General features: G+C 38.6%; 1 protein-coding gene across 3 annotated transcripts in view; it reads left to right on the forward strand.

Annotated features, from left to right (window-relative positions):
• The window catches only part of TBL1XR1 (TBL1X/Y related 1), a 118,838-nt gene that overhangs the window by 66,796 nt on the left and 35,301 nt on the right, over window positions 1-16,741 (forward strand). For 2 of the 3 annotated variants that reach the window (XM_064164705.1, XM_064164707.1), the window contains exon 3: window positions 9,438-9,505. The exons of the other annotated variant lie outside the window; for it this stretch is intronic. The gene's annotated coding sequence lies outside the window, so the exon portion shown is untranslated. The remainder of the gene's footprint in view (window positions 1-9,437; window positions 9,506-16,741) is intronic. 3 annotated transcript variants of the gene reach the window in all.

Consider the following 16,741-nt stretch of genomic DNA (forward strand, 5'->3'; position numbering starts at 1 on the left):
TGTGAATTAAAAAGCCTATGTGATACTTCTCCTTTTAATGAATTCCTAAATGAACTTATAATAAGGTGGGAAGACACATTATACTTTGCATGTGCTTGATATTTTTAGATCTGTTTGTCATGTATTCAAACATGTTTAAATGCATTCCACTGAGCTTGATAAAGCAGTACGGTGATATCCTGCACTGTAGCAGCTGGCTGTGAAATTTTGTGCATTGTCTGCATTTCATCCTTCTTGTGTGAGTAAGTTTGCTGTGAGCTCTTAACTCGTGGGAAACAGAAAACATGTCCCCGTTACTCATTTAGCTAGCTGTCCTAGGAGGTTTAAGCTGTGTCCTAGAAAGCATTTGCTATTGCTGGATTAAACCCTGCTGGCTGTTGTTATCTGTGAAACTCACCTGTTAGTGGAAGCATCAGCAGTACCTTTGACCACCTGATGTATCTTCTGCCTTGAGGTCTTCTCAGCATTCGTGCAAGTGTGGGGAAAAAAACCCTGTTAGTGCCAAATGTCTAACAGGCAGATGCACTTTTCTGCCTTTTAATACCCTATACTTTGGATGGAGGGTGGGGTGCTACAGCTGCTGGCTTGTTGGAGGGCACAGTTATGGATGGTACCAGAAGTATAGTGCAGGATCTTGAACTTTCATAGCCTTCCTGGCAACTATCTGTGTCCTTTCAAATGTGATGAACTCTTTGAATTTTTATCTCCCCAAAGCTGTGCCTCTGTGTATATTAGCCTTGTTCATAGCTTTCTAGTTGTGAAAGAAACAATTAAGGATAGACAGACTCTGCAGCAAAATTCTTGCTTCCGTTTTGTTGCAGGTATCCAAAGATTTCAAAGTGTTCTGTTCTGCTTTTTCTTTTTTTTCCTTCCTTTCTGACTCTTGTGTACTTCCTGGTGCATGTACAGCTCTGGGCAGAGGACCAACCCAAAACAACTTGTGTTACTGATACAGCAAGCTGAGCTGGAGAGATTGGTGTGTCAGGCATCACTTGGGAAGCAGGCCATTTGAAGAAGTGCTTAAGGTTCAGTTGTTCTCCATTGATAAAGTGCAGCTGGTAGTGTTCATCGAGTTCACAGTGCTCTGAGGAAGAACTGGCACCACTGAAGCACTTGCTTGCTCCAGGAATTGGAGCTGTATATGAAGGCAGATAACAAGGCCCAGGTTTAAACTCGGCAGGACACTTTAGGCATTTCTTTCACAGTCAGTTTGGGGCATGCTGGAAGTGACTGTCAGCGATTTGGTTTGCAATTTTTGTCCCTGTGTGTTTTTAAAATCTGTCTTTCTACATGACAGTTGTTTTTATTTTCAGTTCCATGTGACTCAGGGATTATTGTATCTGTGCATATAGTCCTGTTTGTAATGTAATCCTGTTGATTTCACTGTAATCATGAAATTCCATCACAAGGTGAGCACTTAATCTGCAGACAAATGCTAAGATTCTCTAGTAGTTTAAAAAAATCTTCAGCATGTTAAAAAATCACAGAAACCCTCTTGCATTCCAAGTGGTAATTTCAGTGTTTTCTTCTTTGCTAAGAAGTCTATCTCCATCTGGGCACACCTGCTTGTTCTTGTAATATTTCCTTGCTAATCTTTTCTATCAAAAATACTCAACTGTATTTGTCAAAGTACTAACACGGGAGGCCCACAGCACTTGAAGCATCTTTAAAATTAGCTATATGCTAATCCTGGTCATGCAGTGAAAGTGTCTGTCAAACACTGTGCTCTGGGAATATCAAGCAATGATTCCTGTACAAAGTTCTTGTGTTTTGAACTGCTGCCCATGAAGGATTGTAGGCAAGGACAACACAGACTTGCATATAGTCAAACAAGTTCATGATTAGGAGTCACCTCTACGTATGTTTTGAGATACAGGACTTTTTTCATGGCTGGATTTGGTTTCTTCTTTAATTTGAATGTATGAAGTCGGAATAGATTATTCCATCTCATGCTCCATTGGTATCTCAATATGTGCTTCTTCAGCATTTACAGGTCTCGAGGTGGTATTTTCCTGCACAAACATGCAACTTTCTGAATAGCAAAAAAAAAAGCAGTGTCCTTGTGCAAACATTTTTTTTTTTTTATCTTGGATTATTAAAAGCCCATTGAGTCTGAAAATTAAGTAATGTAACTCTCCACAAACATGCTTATTTTTCAGTGTAATTGGAAGATATTTTGGATTACTGTCTTTAGGCCTCTGCAGCCAAGAAGCCAATTATAGGCATGGTTAGAAAGCGATAGCATGCATTAGTCAGATTATAACAAGATTCCAATAATGTAAAATTGCTGCACGACAAATTAGTTTGTATAGATTTTTGACAGTTGTTGCCTCTAATAAACTAAATTATTAAGCAATACACAGCTGCAGCTCTTCCAAAACTGGATTAAAAATAAACTCTTGTTTCTTTGTCAAAGTCTTTTCCATAGAGGAGAACCACAGGCACTGCTAAATCTGGTTTGAATTGTTGGGTTTATTTTGTGACTCTCTCTGTCCCAAGATGATTTTTATCTCTGTAAGTAGATGATACACAAATTACAAGAGCTACTTTAAATACTTTGTTAGGCACCTTTTTTTTTTCCCTGTTAGTTTTGCAACATTCACAATCTTTTGGGCTTTCACTTACTAAACTAAGGCATGGTTTTTTTTAAAACTTTATTTGTGAATAAGCAGTGACTAGACTGATGCTGCCTGTTTATTTTCACTGCAAACCTAGCCCAATAATTTAACCTAAGTCAGCTAAGAACATGCAAGAGGTCCTTCTATGTTGTAATGGCCTATACCTGTTGAATGGCAACTCTAAAATCCATGAACTTTGTCTTTCCCTCTATCAAAGTGTTACTACAATGCTAAAATAAGACAAAACTCCACCTAAATTCTGGAAATCAGACTATTCAGACAGTACTATTATGCCTTCATGTCTGAGCTATGTTCTAGCTGCAGGTTTAAGAATTGCTGTGGCTGCCAAATGAAATGTGTATCTACACTGGCCAGTCTCTGAAGTCCACATCACTAAAACAATTAGACATGATATAATTTTTATATAATTCACGTTCAGTCCAACTTAGGACCAAGTTTCCCACTATTTTTACATATATACCCAAGCAAATTAAAGTCTGGTTTGAGGTGTGTACTCCACCCCTGCAGGACAGTCACTGCCTGGCAGTTTGGCTCTCCTCTGAGTCCAAGAGCAGTGAGTGTAGACCTTATTTCTGAGTGTTCTTGGCTGCTGTCACTTGCAGTGTTTCAGCTCTCACACCTTTCTCCTCCAGAATATGGGGACAGAGACTTGATGGGGGCAGATGGAAAGATGAAGACTGATTTGTGCTGCAGGTGAGACTCTGGTCTGGAATGAAAAGTTAGGCACAAAGTGTGTAGTAGTCATCTGCTCCAGGAGTGGTAACAGTGATGATGGTTCATGTCATAAAATAAGCTGCTAAACATTATATGTAGAATGGCAAGGTGGAGGGAAAGATATGTTTATTAAAACCAGTATATTTATCTCCAAAATAATTTTAAAATAACATGGAGGACTTTCAGGAATTACAAAGAAGACCAACTTTACAATGCTTTGAGTAGCTTACTTTTTGAAAGCTGCTTTTTCATTCAAAAGAGATGCAAACTCCAGAGATAATTCTTAATGAGTGTGTAAAGTAATGCCCGTACCATTTGCCACAGTGGTCATGGAGGGATACTAGTGGAGGAAGCCTTTAATAGAGTGCTTCTGCCCTCCACTTGCTGAAAATAATTTATGTGTTTGATTTTTTTTTTCCCTTCTCCCACTGAGAATATCCATATAAAATTTAAAGGCTTTAAGCCAAGTCATTTGAATGATGATCCAGCTAAAAAAAATGGGAATATTTCTCAACTAGAATTTAATCTTTCTTGTTTCAAAAATAGTCTGACCAACTAAATTTACAGAAATGTATTAGTGTCCTGTGATAGTAGATGAACTGTTTGTGGAAAAAACCCAGAAATACACATCAGCTCTTCAGAGATGCCATACAGTATTAATGAAAAGGAAGGGGGAAAAAATAAGACTAAATTCCCTGCATGAAGACTAATGGGACAATGGAAAATGCAAGTCGCTTTGCTCCAGATCTTTACTTTTTGCATTATTTTCACTTAGTGTTTGAAATACTCTCTTCTCATCTGAGGAATGCACAACACAGTGAAGCTCAAGACCCTGGATGCTCAGTGTATGCACCAGTCAAAGTTCATATAGATGTACATACTACATATTCCTTGATGTGCCCTCAGCAGCTGGTCAAACATAAGATTTTTTTGAGCACTGTCAAAGTACTCTGAAAATATCCCCTGCTCTGGCAATGTGTGAATTCTTAAATCGTTAAAGGATGAATTATGCAAATGACAGTGGATAAGGGAGAGGGAAAAAAAGGTGTGCGTTCACTTGGGACATTGCCTTGAGGTAGTCAAAGCAGAACATTCCTGTTTTACAGATAAAGATCTTAAACTTCATCGTTTCATTTTCAGAACCTGGAAAAACTGTTTTGCTAACAAATAATGTTTAATAGTACGGTTACGCTTGAAGGTACAATACTGCTGAAGCTTTGCTTGTCTGCAGCATTTTAATCCCTGTCTGGTTGTCATCTGCCTGGGGAGCTTTGTGGAAAATATTAGTTGTCTGGGCTATAAACTTACGGGATCAAATCTTCCTGCTTTGGTTTGGTGGTTTTTGTTGTTGTTGTTTCTCTTTTTTTCACTTGACTATGTTTGTGACCCAAAGACTTATAAACTTCTGTAGTGCTCTACACATGTTTTTTCTGTGTCCAAGTAGCCTTGTTCAGAGTACCGTTGTGATGGTTTGGGTGGGATTAGAGCTGTTAGTGATTTTGGAGTCTTACTCTGCAATGACTGTTCCTGTTTTCTCCTGAAATTAGTACCTGCTGTTATCAAGGAAATACCACTTTTAACATGTTTGCTTCGGGTAATATTATTCAGTCAGTCGGGATCTTAAACTTTGTATGTGATGAATGATTTATTGTCAGTTTAACTTCTGATGCTGTTTGGTTTTGCTGTGTGTATGCTTCTGAATTACAACAAAATATTTAGCGGTGAGCACAATCTTACTTAAAAATGAAACAGATTTGCTTACATTTAATAGAGCAATTGTAAGAGGCTGAGGTGAATTTTTCAACCCAAGACTTTGTTTTTCTCTAAGCCCCATCTCCCGTTAGTTGTGGTTTTCTCACAGGTATTGCAAAAAAGGGATCTGCAGTGCCGTCCATAATGGAAAAACAAATCTTGGGTTTTTTGGTAGATGAACCAGCTCTTAATTTTGTTAACACATTACTTGAATTTCATTTCCTCTGCTGGTGACATTGGCTGGTTGAATGGTCTTTGAAAAAGAAGGATTAGAGATAATAAGTCACAGTGAGGAGATCAAGTATCTCAGTGGTAACATTTAGGATTATGCAAATAGAGGGAGAAACAGACCAGAAACTCTGCTGTGTTCATAGGACAGACTAAAAATAAGGTCTTATTCATGCCTCGAGCACTCGAGATCCAAATGTATGCATTGCTTTAAGTTTAAGAGAGAGACTCACATTTTTATTTAATGTCAGTCTATACTGAACTCTTTTTCTGCACACACACATTTTCTCACCTTAGCAGCAGACTTGGCTGTAGTCATACGGAAAGAAAACAACATCAAATGCTATTAACAAGTGGTCTAGTGGGAAAGACAGCAGTAAACAATACTTGCTGAAAGTAGGTCATTTCATATTCCCTGATGGGCCACGTTCAATTTATAAAATGTACATCAGTACTTTTATGAGCACATAATTTACTGCTTTGTCTTTTTTCCCCAACTATACTCGATTTATTATAAAAACAAGAAAAAACCCTAGGCAGTCATTCCAAACAGGACTGTTTCTTATTTGTGAAAGTCAGTTTTAGGTTTGGTTTTTTTTTAATTTATTTTTCTTTATTTAAATTGTTGTGACTTGAGGAGTCCCAGTCTAATAGTAGTTGAGATTTCAGTTGCAAGTCATGGAAGAAAAGAATCTGTGATGGAAGTTGCTGCCTAAAAGCTTGGGAGAGTTGCAAACAAAGCTATAGTATTAAGAGAATAAGCCAGTCTAGTTTGGATAGCTATCTTCCTTTAATTTAGAGAAGGAAAAAGACCCACTTTTCACTATAGTTAGTTCAGTTAACACAATGAAAAAGATTGTGGGGGGGAACCACCAAAGAAAACTGGGTAAGTGACTCTGCTGGTCAAGGAGCATGCCCTGATGGCAGGTTAATCTAGTGTGGCTTTCTTGGTACCCCGTCATCCAGCTGCACCAATGTGAATCAACTACTTCAAGAAAGAGAGATGCATGTTCACAAAATCTTCTAAAATTTACCATTTCTACTCCTGTCTTGTGCCCAAGAAAATGCAATATTTACATGTGGAACCATTGCTTGTATTGGTGGTAGTGTGATAGATTTCCTGCTCTGCAGTTAATTTTGAAATGGAGAAGGTAATGTATACTTTTGGATGTGTTTTTTAAATGTGTAGATACTGCAAAGGGAAAGATTTTGTGCTTGTGATGCACTAATTCTTACGGAGTGTGAGCGTTTTAGTAACAGATACAGTTGTTAAGTTTGCCAGTTAATGTCACGTAAAATATTGGGTTTTCAAAATCATCCATATTTTTGCAGTGTTTTCTGTTCTTGTCCTCTCCCTGAGGCTGCTAAATCTGTTTAGCCCTTCCCCTCCTGCTCAGCTCTTATTTTTGTTTTAGTGAGACTCAAGGTTAGCAGTTTAATTCTTTTCAGATTCTTTGAAATATATGTAGATAACTTACAAGAAAGAAAAATAAAAGACTGAGTATGTAACTATGAAGCAGTTCACAGAAGGAAAATGGGAAGAGCAGGTACAGTAAGGGAGATTCTGTCATGTACTTCATCTCGTGACACCACTTGATGGGGATATAAATTAGAATTTTTATCCTATATGCTACAAATTCTGTAATGTGTAACTCTTTGCCCCACATGCAACAAATGTTGCAATTTATTAATTTGAAGCAGGATAAGTAAAATTATCCAGTATACATATAATTTAGGGGAACCCCAAATGGTCAGATTGTTAATGCAAGTGGCTGAAGAAGTAGCTGGCTTTTAGGTTCTACCAGAAAAATTACTTTTGTTGCTTAGTCATGCTTAAAAGACCTGTTAGGTTGGGCCATGCATTTAATTCTTGTTGTGGGCCTTTCTGTTCTCTTCATCCCGTGGCAAATTAGTTCACTGTAAGCGGCTTTCCTGTTGTTGGTGTAGGGAGGCTAATGCAATGATGAATATCTGGCTTGCTGTGTGTGTTGTTTGTGCATGTGCTCTGTGGGGAATTGTGGAGAGGAAAGGAATTTCTCTTTGACCAACTTCTATGGAGGGGGAGGTGGTGCACTCACTGCTCTCCTGTAGGGCCTCTTGGTTTCCCCTGTTTGACATCATTTGAGGGTAGTATCAGTTATTTACTTCAAACAGAGTTTACTCTAATGAAAAATACTCAGAAAAATGCTCAGATTGAACATAAAAAGCACAAAGTTCAAAGCGTGGAACTGTTGACATTTATTGCTCCCTCTTGATTGTTCAACCAGCAGGATCAGCATCCCCTTTTAATGACCTCTTCACTATCATTCATCATGGAGTTAATTTTTTAAGTGTTTTATACTTTGCTTCTGATTATTTTTAAATGAAATTTTAGCAATGCAGTTGATTATATGCAGTTAAGTTTGCTGAAATGATTGAGGCAGTACATGCTAGTCTACCAGGGAATTAAAATCACATTAATACAGGGTCAGGACCTTTTCACTTCTCTTGTGAGCTTTTGTCAGTAAATTTTGTTAGAGAGGAGGACCAGGATGCTTTTCAAATCCAGGGTGACTGTGCTGGAGTGGTTTTTGTGGAAATACATTAACGAATAAACTGACTTTTATGATGGGGAAGCTGGTGATGGCCAGGTGATGCTTTGTAGTATTTACTTCTCTCACATCTGGGTGATAGTATTTGTATCTCCTCATTCTGAAAAGGAGAACCCTTAATATGTAAATATTGATTAAAAAACAGTGTAGTTTCCCTGAACATGGAGGAGGGTAATGCCATCAGTGTCTGTGACATGCTCCCTTCTCTTGCCTAAGGCTCTGCCCCTACCGTTGAGGGCTAATCAGCTGTTGGAGGCTGTGCAGGAAGGAGGGAGGAGAAGTTTATTTGAACCTCTTGGGTATTTAAACATGGAAAAAGTTTGCTGACCGAAATATTCTGTAATTCCTCAATCAAAACAAGAAAAAAAGCCAAACATTTGCAAGTCTTACTCAGCTTAGTAACAGACTAAATAGCATTTCTTAGAGGTCAGTGATTATTTTTAAAATTATGGAAAGTCTTAAGTGCCACATGCTGTGCAAGGCATGTGATGTCTTCCTTGAATTTAGTCTGTCTTTTTTTTTCAAGGACACATTTCAGAAGTTTCAGTATTATTCAAAATGTATTTTGTGAGTCTGTATGGCTGCAGTTTAATATTAGAAAAGAGTTTGCTGCTTTCCTGATTCTTTTCCATGGGGGGAAAGGGTTATCTGGTTTGCTCTAAAGTATATCCTCCTTCAAACAGCGCTTTTTTTGGTATGTGGATTCTTTTATTGCAGTGAACAGTGTTCCTGTGCTTCTGCCTTCAAACCTTTTACATTAATCCCTTAGGTTATGTAGAATCATTCTCTAATTATTTAATCTGTAATGAGTATTTGTGGCAAGAATATAAATACAAATACAGGATCAGGAAATGTTCTGATCACAGGTGCATCATTTATTTAACTCATAGGGAGTTTTTAAGTTGTTAAATCACTTGTGAAAATTAACTCCATGAGGATATTTTAAGAATCCTTTCCTATAACCTGTTTTTTTCTTCATTTGTTGGTGTTGAATGCAGATCCAAAATGCTCCATTTTGAAAACCCTGGATGGTTTGATCATGGCCTTGTGTTCCCTGCTTTTAATCTTGCTAGTGAATCATTTTATTTGTTTACTTGAACACTAAAATAAGCTACCGCAGCAATACTTAGCCATTTGTAAACTTCAATTTCACTTCTCATAAAGTTCCCTTTTGTCAATATGGGCAACTAAACCAAGCAGAAATTCCTTAAAGCTAATGCTCCATTCGTGATAGAGTTTTATTTTTCAACTAATAGAATGAGAAGAGGCTGGAGTTTGAATTGTGCCTGTAATTTGAACAAAATAAAGTCCATGTAAATAACAAAAAATGCTCTTTAATTTTTGCTTGTTTATTTTCTTATCTAAGCATATATTGTAATCAGTAGGAACCTAAATGCTGTTTTAATGCTTTCAGTAAAAAGACTGGTAGAAAAATAGCTTCTTATCCTTTTAATTTTTAAATCCTTTAAAATAACTATTGATAGAAACTATCATAATATGGTTTGTGTTACAGGTGGTGTAATACCAAGGGCTGTACTGCTGCCACATCACAATTTTGTGGGGTTTCAGAGAGTAGTTCTGGTAAGGACACTCAATGATTTATCTATTTATTTGTCATAAAAGTGGACTGATAGTTTGGTACAATTTAGTATTAGTGATTGCAACATTTGTTAGGCTTCAGTTTCTGCGTCGCGCTGAATCGTTACATTAAGTGTGCTTTTATTCAACGGTCTTTAACAGCTCCTTTTGGAGCTGTTATTGTCTCATGTGCAAATCCATATTCATTTCATCGAGAGTTGTTATGATATAACACATCAATTCACAGCATGGAAATACTAATAAATAGACCTTTTGACTAAACACCTTGTGAAAACTGTATTGTCTATGTGAAGCGTGGAGTCACTGGTGCTGTAGTGTGTATGGTTTGGTGTACATAAAGGGGGAAAGTTACTGTGTTTTGTTCATAGTATGCTTTTGTCAAGTACTGAAGTCTTAGCTTCCTAAAAGAAAATACAAATACATGGTTCAGAGGGCAAATATCCAGACCATGTGCTGTTGCTAGTCTCCTTTTTTAAATTTAATGTGTGGTCCCAATCCTGCCATTGTGGTTTGTTTGATTTTTAATGCATGGAATAAGAGAATTGTTTTGGTTGGAAAAGACTTTTTGAGTTTGTTGAGTCCAACCATTATCTAACTCTACTAAATCTGATGCTAAACTATATCACTCTTTTAAACACTTTCAGGGATGGTGATTCAGCCATCTCCCCAAGGAGCCTGTTCTAGTGTTTAATAACCCTTTCAGGGAAGAAATTTCTTCTGATATTTAATGTGAACCTCCCCTGGTTCAACTTGAGACCATTTCCTCTTACTAATAGTAAAAGATGGGATGAGAAGAAAGACAAAAACCTCCCACATGACTATGACCTCCTTTCAGGTAGTTGTAGGGAATGACAATTTAGCCTCCTCTTCTCCAGACTAAACAACCCCAGATCCCTCAGCCGCTCCTGATACCACCCAATCTCCAGACCCTTCAAGCAGCTTTGTGGCCTTTGGACCTGTTCCAGCACCTCTCTGTCTTTCATGTAGTGAGGGCCCCAGAATTGAACACCGTACTCAAGGTGTGTCCTTATCAGGGCCGAGGATGTAACTGCAATCCCTCTGCCATTTCTTTTGAATTTGCATGCTTTTCTGAAACATTTTCTTCTCTCTTTCTGTTGCTCAAGTTGCAAGCAGATGAGCTTACCTTACTTTTTCTAATGAAGAGAAAATCCGTTCTGACCCAGTCCGCCAACAGCCGTACTCAGTTAGTGTGCCAGAGCACGACTGAGTATTTGTTCTTTCAGCAGTAGATGACTGATACCAATTTTGTATCTGTAGAATTTTTTTAATATATGCTGTAATTCAACAAATGTCTTGTGGGTGTAGCAGATGTCCTCTTTTTTTCCCTCTTTTTTTTTCTCCCCCTAAATCACAATCCCTTTAAGTTGTTAGCAAGCCATATTTATGTACTTTCTTAGTTCTGTAGAGGGCACTCGGAGACAGAAGGAGTTTGTTTTAGCAACCTTTATCTTGCAAGTAGACCCCCAGCAATGTAGAGAAGGATATTGCTGACTCTTCTTTGTGGCCTCACTCTCTCAGGGAACTGTTGTACTGGTTCTACTCCAACAAATCACTTAAGCAATTGAAGTCGGTGAGAATAGAATATGTTTAAATAATCTTCTGGATTGATCTATATCTGTGTGTAATTTCACCAGCACTTCTTTTTTTTGCTGTTTTGTTTTCTGAAAGCAAGGTGATGTACACAAGAACTTCATAATGTAATTCTCTGACCGAAGGAACTGCTGGTCTTTCTGGGTTGAAGTTACTGAAGCAAACTTGCTTGAGAAGGTTCTGGAGGCTCATAGGTTAGAGAAGTAAAAGGACGCTATTTGAGGATGTGAGTCATAGAATTGGTCAGAGTTAGAAGGGACCACAAGGATCCTCTAGTTCCAACCCCCTTGCGATAGGCAGGGACACCCTACCCTAGATCAGGCTGGCCAGAGCCTCATCCAGCCTGGCCTTATATACCTCCAGGGATGGGGCCTCAACCACCTCCCTGGGCAACCCATTCCAGGCTCTCACCACTCTCATGCTGAACAACTCCCTCCTCATGTCCAGTCTGAACCTACCCATCTCCAGCTTCACTCCATTCCCCCTAGTCCTGTCACTCCCTGCTGGCCTAAAAAGTCCCTCCCCAGCTTTTTTGTAGACCCCCTTCAGATACTGGAAGGCCACAAATAGGTCACTTCAGAGCCTTCTCTTCCCCAGACTGAACAGCCCCAACTCTTTCAGTCTGTAAAGATCAAAGGTGTTTTTTTCATGCTGTATTGCATTAGATTGGTCTACCTGAAATATTTGGGCATAGTAATGTTCACTCTGTATGGTTTCCATCCCTATAGGTACATAATACCTTAAGCATGCACAAATCCTGCATATAGACTTAGGTTAGAGTATCATGGAGTGGAATAAAATAAGAAATGAGAGAAATGACATTGTGAAGTTTTGAGTAGCATTACTCAAGAATGTAAAATAGCTATTCTGCAAAGTAACGGCATCTCAGCCTTATAAATGTTGTAAGAGAAGAAAGATCAGGAGAACTCTTCTGGAGTCTGAGAGATACTGAAATTTTTTCAGCATGTTGTGAGCAATTTGTGCAGTACTTATTAAAGTATAATGTCATCTGCAGAAGCCATGGACTTTATCCTTTCTATCATCTCTTTTATTTTCAAATAATGCTCCTCTAACTGGAAATCAGATTTTTTTTCAAGTGTTATTCCAGCATATGAGGTAAAGGTAACTTAATGTGGTGACTTTTTTTTAATTGAAAAGCCATCCTGTCTAATTTATTTAACTCTGAACTAACAGAAATAATTACCATGATTGCTTAATTCTGCAAAAGATAGAAGAGAGGTCATTTGTGGGACAATTTGAAGAGCATTTCAGTGCAGCTGCCTATGTAATGGTAGCCTGAAGTTATAAGACATGGTGTATTTCATCTCTGCTGATGTTTTAACTTGACTAAGCAAAACTGTTTTCTCTACACAAAGCTATGATCATATTTCTGACTGCACCACTATAGGAGACTTTAGTTCAAAATAGCACCTTCTAACGGAGGGGAGGATCTTTATTGGACAGATAAGGTGTCTTCAGGTTTTGAATAGCTTGCTTCAGAGGGGATTAATTAAAAAATTAGTAGCAACAGATGTCTGATGTTAGCCTGAGCAGTCAGAAAGAAGAGGAAATGTCCTAGATTTGAACTTTTTATCTTAATTAGATCCTTTGTGACTTTCAGCCCATTTGGTAAGAGTTTCTCCAGGAGACTCCTGCTGTACAAAGCCAATAGTTTTAAAGTTTTGGTTTTATGTGTGTCTGTGGACAGTGTCAAAGCATTTGCTATAGCTTTGAAGGATATTTCCTTTATAAAGCAAGTACTTTATATAGTAAAGGCTGGGGTTTTATATCCCATGTGCTATACAAAAAAAAGCAAAAATAGTATTCTTCTAAAACATCTCTTAATGTTTTTTGAAGCTTCTTGTGTAACTATCTACAAGTGTGTTCAGGTTCCTTCTACTAGTCAAACTCTGAACAGTGCCAAGAACACCATTTGCTGTGCTTCTTTAAGAGCAACACTGCAATTGCTTCCACAGATACAGGTGACTTTGCACTGCGTAGAAGCTGTCTGGGGCTGTGTTATGGCAGGCACGTTCATTGGATCTCTGGGAATTTTGCCTTCACAGTAGTATAAGTATGCCTCTAGACTTTAATGCTGAATTGTCAGAACTTGGCATTCATTCAAAGCTGTCCTTAGTCTGGATAATTTGAGTTAGGTAAAACATTCCATTTTCAACAGACAAGGGAAGAAGTTTGGTTTTATTTTTCAGGGCATTTTGTAAAAGAAAAGGCTGCTCTTGATGATTCAGATATTGGAACAGCTCCCAGTAAAAAAGGGGGAAAAAACCTACATTGCACAGTATGGAAAATCTGGTCAAGGATGATGACTGTATTGCATGTCTTTTCTGTGTGCTACAGACATATCACTTCAGTATGTATACTGTTCTTAATATTTTGCCAAAAGACCCTTGATACAGCTTCATTTAGAGAAAAAAATAAGCAGATGCTTCAGGCATAAGGGGGACCAACTTAATGTCTAGACAACCATTGAAGGCATGAGTGAGTTTTTCATTAAGTGTATTTGCTTGAAGGGAAAAAGCAATACTATTTCTTATGGAAATTCTGATACAGCTAATATAGAGACATTCTCTGCCAGAATACCTAGCACCAAGGCCCAGGCACCATAGTTTTGCTCATGACAACTCACACATTCAAACTTTGAGATGTGATACAGAGTGGGATGTAGAGATACGGGGATTGAATGTTTGCATTGAAGATGGTTGTTGTTACAGAAACAGAAAATTATTTCTCAGTTAAGGACAGAGATACTGGCAGGCTTGGAAAACAGTCTGAATCTTTTTTGTCAGAACTACCTAATGAGAGTCTCATGCCTGCATCTCAACTTCTTGTAGTTGATGTCCAGTCCCACAGTGGATTCTGAGGCATGGACTGTACAAGTCACTTTACTGCTTCTCTCATTCTCTCGGTATTGTCTTACTGCCTTCTAGCCTCTGTGTGGCAGAGGCAATGACAGCCACGAGAGACCAACAGTGACAGAATGGTGGCCCAAGAATGCAGAGTGTTTAATTTCAGTAGAAGTAAAGCCCTCATGACATATCCCTTGCATTGGCCTGCCTCTAGACAGAGATTTCCACAGCTGTCTCAGCACATATTGGCTTGACCAGCTGCCCAGATGAGCACAGTGCCTCTGAGATGCTGCTTGCATTGCTCTTGCTTGCTTGCTTTCTTCTTCATAGACCAGATAGATGTTGCAGATAGATATACAGTGCAGTGGAAGGAAAAAAAAAGGAATTTTACATTGATCTCACACTTGCTATATTTCATATTTACAATCTCATATAACAAGTGCATTGATAATGCTGTGTCACAGCCTAAGAGGAATCACAGAATGGTTTAGATTGGAAGGCACCTCAAAGATCATCCAGTTCCAACCCCCTGCCATAGGCAGGGGCACCTCCCACTAGAGCAGGTCACTCAAGGTCTCATCCAAATTGGCCTTGAAGACCTTCAGAGAGGGAGCAACCACAACCTCTCTGGGCAACCCATTCCAGTATCTCACCACCCTCACTGGAAAGAACCCTTTACTAACATCTAGTTTGAATCTCACCTCTTCCAGTTTAAACCCATTACTCCTCATCCTATCATTACAAGACCTTGTAAATAGTCCCTAGGCTTCCTATAGGCCCCCTTCAGATACTGGAAGGCCACTATAAGATCTCCTTGAAGCCTTCTCTTCTCTAGGGTGAAGAGCCCCAACTTTTGTAGTCTGTCCTCATAGGAGAGGTGCTCCAGCTCTCTGATCATCTTCATGGCCCTCCTCTGGACTGGGTCCAACAGTTCAGTGTCCTTCTTGTGTTTGGGGGTGGGGGGGTCCAGAACTGCACACAGTACTCCAGGTGGGGTCTGAGGAGAGCAAAGGGAGAGAATCACCTCCCATGTAATTTTGTGCAGTCTGCAGCTGCAATCAGTTGTGTTCATGAGTGGCTGTGCCCAGTCTCCTTAGGAGGGCTTAGATCATAGATATTAAACTCTTACTGCAATACTTGATTTAAATTTAACAGATAAGAAGAGCTTTGACTATTTGAATGCCAAAAATAATGTTTGTCAGACAGTGTTTGTTTCTTGTTTCATGGGTTTTAAGAGATGTGTCAACTTGGCCGTAGGATTACCCAGGAAAAACAAGTACTTGACATCCTGTTCTTTGTTAGAAGTCAATTCCAATAAGCTTCCAAGTGACTTAGGTGCTTCTGGAAAATCTAGCTTACTCATTTCATTGTGCCCCCGAAGTTAAGTCTTGAGTAAGTGCAGTTGGTTTCTAATCAACTTCAGCTGTCCTTTTTCTAAAATGAATTTCTAAGCATTATGTTAATTTTAATTAGTGCAGCTCTCTTTTCTGAGGGATGCTCCAATTTGATAATTTCTTCCTGCTAATTAGTCTTTTTTTTTTTTTTTTAAAGCACAGGTAAAGATGGTTTCATAGTGCCCTTTTGCACTTGATCTTGAGTTGGTAACCGAATTGCTGTCATGGAAGCTCAGGCATTCCAATGTGATTAGTTTTGAACAAAAATGTGCTACAATTGTAAGGCAGTTTTTAAAGACTCAGAGCTGCAGTGCGTGCTTACTAATACCATTGTTGTGTTTGGTTTTATTTGGGAATACAAGAAAGTGGTGTTGTAGGTGGTGTTGATGGAGTTGTTATGAAGAAAGGATGTCTTGTATTGCAGATCAGCAATGTAAAAGGGGGTAGTGGAGGAGTGTGGGAGTGCACATCTCTAACGTAGATTCACATGCTGTCCTTTTTTACATTCAGAAGACCAGCTACAGAAACGTATTACCTGTTATTTTTAGGTTGACTGGAGATAATTGTGGCTGTCTTTTTTTTAGTTTCTTAAGGTCTTGAACTCATAATGGTTATTTACCTGCAGATTCCTAGAGGCTAATTTCAGGCTGCTTTAGTCAACAGGGCTGGATGTGAAAATATTTGGGTAAAAGGAGAGAGCTGAGATTTTTAATCTGAGGGTAAACTTTCTTAAGCTTTCTCTTCATTCATGCATAATGCTGCAGTCAGTCATGAGTTAGATGACTTTAAATCTTTTAGGTGAACATCTTGGGGCTAGAAAGAACTTGTCAGTTTATATTTAATTTATTCCTGGCTTTAGGATATGTTTCATGGCTGTAGAGGACTTTAGAACACTAAATATAATGAATGTTAGCACATATTTTCAGTACTAAATTTGGCTGTCCAACTGCAGTTACATTCTCAACATTTACTATCTGAGCTAATAGACAAAAACACCTCTAGAGCGCAATGACTGGATGAGGCACTAGGCCATGGTCTAGTTGTTTGGAGAGGGCTGGGTGATAAGTTGGACTAGATGATCTTGGAGGTCTTTCTAACCTGGTTGATTCTATTAGGAGCATTCCTAAGTACCAGTCTAGCTGTTTGACATCAGTCCATGGCTCATGAGTAATGTTGCCCTTGTCCCAACTAGTCAGAAATGGCCAAGGTCTTTTTTAATTAAAAACAAACAAAAAGCCCCCTCCCTCACAACAAAACTCTGCATTCTTAATATAATTAATTCATTGTTTTCCCTATCCAGAGGGCACCATTTGCTTTTTCTTCATCCAGTCTTATAAATAAAGAAA

This window comes from Pogoniulus pusillus, chromosome 26, assembly GCF_015220805.1.
Source record: "Pogoniulus pusillus isolate bPogPus1 chromosome 26, bPogPus1.pri, whole genome shotgun sequence".
In the NCBI taxonomy this organism is placed as follows: domain Eukaryota; kingdom Metazoa; phylum Chordata; class Aves; order Piciformes; family Lybiidae; genus Pogoniulus; species Pogoniulus pusillus.